This window comes from Orycteropus afer, unplaced genomic scaffold (assembly GCF_000298275.1).
Source record: "Orycteropus afer afer isolate SDZICR_OR568_19922 unplaced genomic scaffold, OryAfe1.0 scaffold00026, whole genome shotgun sequence".
NCBI lineage: Eukaryota > Metazoa > Chordata > Mammalia > Tubulidentata > Orycteropodidae > Orycteropus > Orycteropus afer.
In genome coordinates, this window is record NW_006921613.1 from 3405475 (window position 1) to 3411746 (window position 6272).

Genomic DNA, 6272 nt, shown 5'->3' on the forward strand with positions numbered 1-6272 from the left:
AAAATACAGTGACCAGAAAACAAATGAAAAAAACAAAATATGGCAACTTTCATCTAAAAACAAATTGTGATATTACTATGGAATAATACAAATAAAAAAGAAAGAATTATGACACAAACAACAACATGAATGAATCTCAGAAACTTTATATTGAACAAAAAAAAGTCTGACACAAAAGAGAACATACTGTATGAACTGATTGGTATGAAGCCAAAGATTGGGTAAAACTAATCTGTAGTGATAAAAATCATGATAGAGGAGGTGGTGCCGACTGAATAGAAGGGAGCATGAAGAAACTGAATGAAGAAAATGTTCTATATCTTTATTGGGGTATTTTTCACACAGGTATACATGTGTGACAAACCTCATTTGATTCTGTACTTAGGATCTGTGTATTTCTCTGTATATACATTTCACTGTGACATAGATTTTAAAAGGTAAGCTTTCCACTCTTCTCTTTTCTTCTCTCTTCTTGTTTCTTCTCTTTTTTTATCTTCCTCCCCTCTCCTTTTCCTTCCTCTTCTTCCTCCCACTCCTCCTCCTCTTCTCCTCCTTAAATTATTGCACAGTAGGGTGTAACCACCTGAGATTTAAATTCTAGTCAGTATACAGTCCCTCAGGAGCTCTGGTGGTGTAGTGCCTAAGGCATTTGACTGCTAACCACTGTTTGTTATTTTCCATTTACAATAAGTATATTGTTTATGTTTATAGTCACAAAAACAGATTAAAGATATAATTTTAAAATATATTTCTAGGATGAGACAGAGCTGAATGGGTAATTGTAGCCATCTACATCCACTTTGTTACATATATTTTTTGAGAAACATGAACCTGGACAGACTTGTCCAAAAAAGAATGTTATAATAACCACTCAGAACAAAGAAAAGCTGACATTGACAGCAGTCTCTGCTTTCCTCATTTGATTTTGAAGACAGTTTGCACTAAGAAATTTCAGACTTCTTAGAGAAAATATTGATCCATGTCTATAGCATCTTCTTAATATCATGACATACTAGTTTTATAATATGGTAGATAATATGGGGTAGCTGAGTTGCCAGACCAGTTCATTATCCCTACAAAGATCAAATACCACTGAGCTAATCCTTCAAGGCTTCATTTTTAAATACAGTATCAAAATAAGATGGTTCAAATTTGAGAAGGGCTTAACAATTTACATGATGCCTCCCTGAAATTCAGTGGAAGTTTTGGTACTTCACTTATTGGCTAGAACTTTCCACTGAATTAGAAGCAGACTCTGACATATTGATGAGCGAGGCTAGCACCACATTATGCTAAAATGTCTGTTAGTGCCCATTGGATTTCAAAATACAAAATGAACAAAAGCTAAAAACAATCATAAATAATTCAGAACACATCATGCATGTCATACTAGAAAAAGAGGTTATTTTACCCTGAACAGGAAAGCTTAGCATAAAAGGTCATTACATGGGACCAAAGCCAAACAAAAACATTTTAGACGAGATACCATGAGCTCAGACATCTAAGAAAGAATTCTTTAATAATTTAAATTGACATAGCATATGAATTAATGGCCCTTTGTCACCACCTCTTGTTTCAGAGCAAGTAACACTACCTCTCCAGCAACAGTCAGGCACCTCTTTATTGACTGCCTGCCAGATGTCAGCATGGTGGGAGGCACAAAAGGTACAAGACATGACCCCAGCACTCTAGTGCTTTAGTAAACAGTGCAACAGCAGCAAAATTGGAGAAGGACACAGGACAGTGCTAAATTGTATACTGCAGACCACATGAACTATTGGAGAAGTGTTTATTGAATAACTATCTGGTCACAGGCTGAACACAAAGAATCATTAATGTCTACTGGATTGCCACCTCTTTCTCTTCAATCAACCTTGCATACCACTGCTAGATCCATCTCCAAATTGCAGCTCCAATCACATTATTCTTTAGCTCAAAAATTTTAGTCACTCCCCAGTGATTTATTTGAAAATTTTTACTTTGGCAAAATACTAGCCTCTAAGCCACCTTCTTAGCATCCTCCCACTCTAGTGCTTTTGTAGGCTTTAGGCAAGCAAGGTAAACATCTGCAGCAATGTGTTGTGTGTCATTAGTTGATTCTGACTCATAGTGACCTTATAAGGCAGGGTACAACTGCTACATGGAGTTTCCATGGCTATAATCTTTGTGGGAACAGATCACTAGCACATGGAACAGCTGATGGGTTTGAACCACCAACCTTTAGGTTAGCAGCTGAGAGCTTAACTATTATGCTACCAGGGCTCTTTGTTGTAAAACGACCAGGAGTATAAAAACCATGTAGGACCCCCTTGTTAGCATTCAAATTATAATTAAGACAAAACAAAACAAAACAAAACAACTTGTTTTGGCCAAACAAAATAATCCTGTGGTCCACAGTCAATGTGCTAGGCTGAGTCACTGCAGCCCAAGAATCATTTATTCTTTACCTTTTCCTTTTATTCCTTTTCCTTTGGCCTTGAATGCCCACAAATCCATTTTTGCCTCCTGGGCCTCTTTTAAATTTACCTCCTCTACAAAGCCTCCAAACTCTGGTGGAGTAGGGGATAAGGCATTTGGCTGCTGACCAGAAGGTCAGTGATTCAGACTCACCAGCTGTCCCACAGAAGGAAGATGGGGAAATCTACTTCCATAAAGATTTACAACCTCAGAAACCCAGTGGGGGTTGCTATGAGTCAGAATCTACTGGATCCACAGTGAGTTAGGTTTTTGGTTTTTTTGGTACAAAGCCTCCCAAATCCCTCAAATCTATCTTTTTAAGCTTTATAGCCATAGCATTTATATAACTTGTTCCTTTAAAATATTAATTTGTGCACTTCAATTATGTTCTCTACTAAGTAGAAAGTTCCTTGAGATTAGAGATTTTCCTACTCATCTCTGGGTACATTGTGTTAATCTTAGTAGGCATTCAATACTTTTCTTTCCTTTCCTTTTTTTTTTTTTTTTTACACAGCACATTTGACTTTTGAGGGTTTCCCTAGAGCAGACATCATCCTACTGCACAGCATTCATTCTGGCATTTTAGAAAGTTACTGTTCCCAGTGTAATGAAAGGTGAAGGAGCACAGACTTTAGAAGGATAGGCTTCACTGCTTTTCCCCACTATGTGCACTAACTGATGAGATGTGACATTTTGGTAGGACTTCTGACCCCCAAGAGAGCCTTTGAAATCCAGATCAATGAGACCAAACCAGGAGAATAAAATACTCCAGCCCTTCTGGAGCCTGAACAAGAAGATTGAATCTTACTGGACTAACTAGGGTAAATGCAGAGAGTTGCAAGCTGACACAGAAAGCTAGGAGGAGTGACCCTGTTTGTCTTAGAGGGAGAGAAATGGCATTCTACACATTGGAGAGGGGTGTGGTTGTGCACAAATCAGGGGCACACAGTGCTTTACTGCATTCTGAAAACTGAGTACGCAGGAATAGGCACCCACTGTGAAAAGCTGCATGCCTGGTCAAAGGCTTCTTGGAATTTCTTGAGGGTTTCATTAATGCCATTATTGACTAGCAAAAGGTCAAAGCAGTGAGCACAGTGGCTGTGGATGGCCGTGGAGTCCTTCTGCAGCTGCTGAAGGGCTTCCTTCTGAATACTGTAGTTAGTAGGTGTGATGAACACATGAAAGGTGAAAGTTCTGATGTCCAAACCATCTTCAGGCTCTCAGTCTCAGTGTCAAGGATGGTAATTTTGTCCTGCTTATGAATCTGGTTCACTGTTTCAAATTTGGTACAAAACACGCTGTCCTGGTAGCTGCCAAACTCCAAGAATTCATTTGGCAGGAGTATTCTTTGTTATCTCTTCAGTTGAGATGAAGTGATAGTCTTTCTCATCTTCCTCACTCTTCTCAGGCAGCCATGTTGTACATAGGGCAGGGTACACAAACGTCTCTGGATTCTGGGTAAGCAGGGCATTCTTAACATGGCTGCAACCCACCCAACTGGCTCCTATCAGCACCAGGGTCTTCCTCTTGAATGCAGGGAGATGAACAACTTCTTCATAGAAAACAGCATCCAACTGGACAAAAAATGAGCTGTGCTTTGCCAGATACTTACTTGTCTTTGTGCTTCTTCTTCCCAAAGGGATTGTACCTTGGGACTGTACTTGGAGTTTACTTAGGCATAATTAGCATACTCACTACTCACCATTCCTGCAGCTCTGGTGGGGATAAGGATCAATCTTGCTAACTCCTTGGAGGAACCTTCTACCTGTCTTTGTCACCAGCTGCTATCATCTTTGTTGATGATCTGGATAATGTCCCCAGTAACAAACTTCAGTCCTGCCTCCTTGCAAGGGATCAGATTGTCCTTTTTGGGATCATAGTCAAATAGTACTCTCATAAATATCTACAGTGTAAGAAACCAGTTTTGCTGGGTGGGAATTACTTCTAATAAGATCATTCCTCTCCAGATTCTCTGAAAGGTGGGAAATTTTTAGCTTTTTCCACTTCATATACCCAAAGTACAAACATCCCCAAAACCACCAGCTATAGAAAGGAGCAGGTGAGGAAAATTTCTCTTTCCTAGCCTACTGGTGGGGAGGTGTGTGTACATAATCACTAGTTGAGGAATTAAAACACAAGCATGTACCTCCTTAAAAATCACTCTCTTAACCCTTCCATCTGTATCAGACTTGATCGTGGGGTAGACCAATTTAGGTGCTTGCTTCAATCAAGATGCTAGGTGAGTGACAGGAAGCCACCAAAAAATCAGTATTTCTCATTTCTGGAACTTACATTTTCATACGTTAACCAAGGCCATAGGCTCAGACCCAGGGATCCTCATGGACATTTGCTGTCTCTTCCTCACTTCATTCATTTATTCACTTATTCAAAATATTTATTAAGGTCCTGTGTCCTGTGCCAGACATTGCACTATCAACTAGAATGCAACAATAACAAAGCAGATGTGCCCTCAAGGAGTTCAGTCTCCTTAAAAGAAGACATCAAGTATTTCTAAGTAGAATGTTAAATCTGACTGATATAAGTCAGCAAAGGTTGGAATGGAAGTCTTGGAGTGACTGGAAAGTCAGAGAATGAATATTGCCCAGAATTCAGATTTAAATTTAAGGAGAAAAAGGAGTGAGACAGGGGGAAGCAAGAAGTGATAAAATATTCCAGGCATGTGCAAAAACCCCAAGACAAAAATAAATATGGTATGGTCATGGAAGACCAACAGTGTCACTGGATACTAGAGAACGGGAGCAGAGGATATCAGAGGAAGAAGCTTTAAAAAAAAAAAAAAAAAGGCAGGTCAGAAAGGCATTCAGAAGTCATATCATAAATAACAATCTTTGTAAATGAAGGCCTTTGTAAAAGAATTTGAGAAGAAAGTCAAGGTCAGAGAGTTCTGGTAAGATGGTGGACTAGGCAGAAAGACTACACAGACCCTCTTCAACAAAGAAAAGGGAAACCAATTAACACAGACACAGAAGATAATCTTGGACCCCTAAGCCTTGGAGGGAAGGATATAGAAGTGGACTAAACCCCAACTAGCAGAAAAGAATTTGCATGAAAATACCAAAAAAGGAGACAAGGCAGAAAGACTACACAGACCCTCTTCAACAAAGAAAAGGGAAACCAATTAACACAGACACAGAAGATAATCTTGGACCCCTAAGCCTTGGAGGGAAGGATATAGAAGTGGACTAAACCCCAACTAGCAGAAAAGAATTTGCATGAAAATACCAAAAAAGGAGACAGACGGAGCTGACATCTGGCAGCAATCCTGAGCAATCCTGAGGGCACAGACAGCTTGGAGATTCCCGAGTGGTGGTAGGACCTAAGAATTAACCTAAAAATCAGCCCTGCTAGCCAGGAACTGCACAGAGGACTGCTCTGGTGACTGGGGAATAAACGGAGAAGGTAAAGAGAAAGGCGAGCTGAGCTGTGGACTTTTGCTGGTTTGGAGGGTGCCGCCATTTTGAAGGTTTACAAGCTGCCTGACTATTTTGGATATTTAAAGAGACAGCATTCTCACAAATTCCAAGGGCTTAAGAACACATTCTGCTTGCCAGCAGGTCCTTGGGACCTGCAAGACTGAAAAGGTAAGACATTCCTCTTGTTACTCTTACACCCTACACCCGTTTGGTGAATGGAAGTGCGGCCATCCCCCCACTCCCACCTACCTTCTGGGTCCACAGGAACTCCATCACAGTCTGTGTGCTCAGACGGAGCCAGGGTGCCCTGCCCTGTCCTCCACTGATTTTTTTTCTCTTTTTTTATTTTTCTTTTTCTTTCTTTTTTTTTTTTTTTTTTTC

The 6272-nt window shown here is 40.0% G+C and overlaps 1 pseudogene; it reads right to left on the reverse strand.

Moving 5' to 3' along the window:
• Positions 1–3410: 3410 nt before the first annotated feature.
• The window catches only part of LOC103192319, a 39857-nt pseudogene continuing 36995 nt past the window's right edge, over positions 3411–6272 (reverse strand).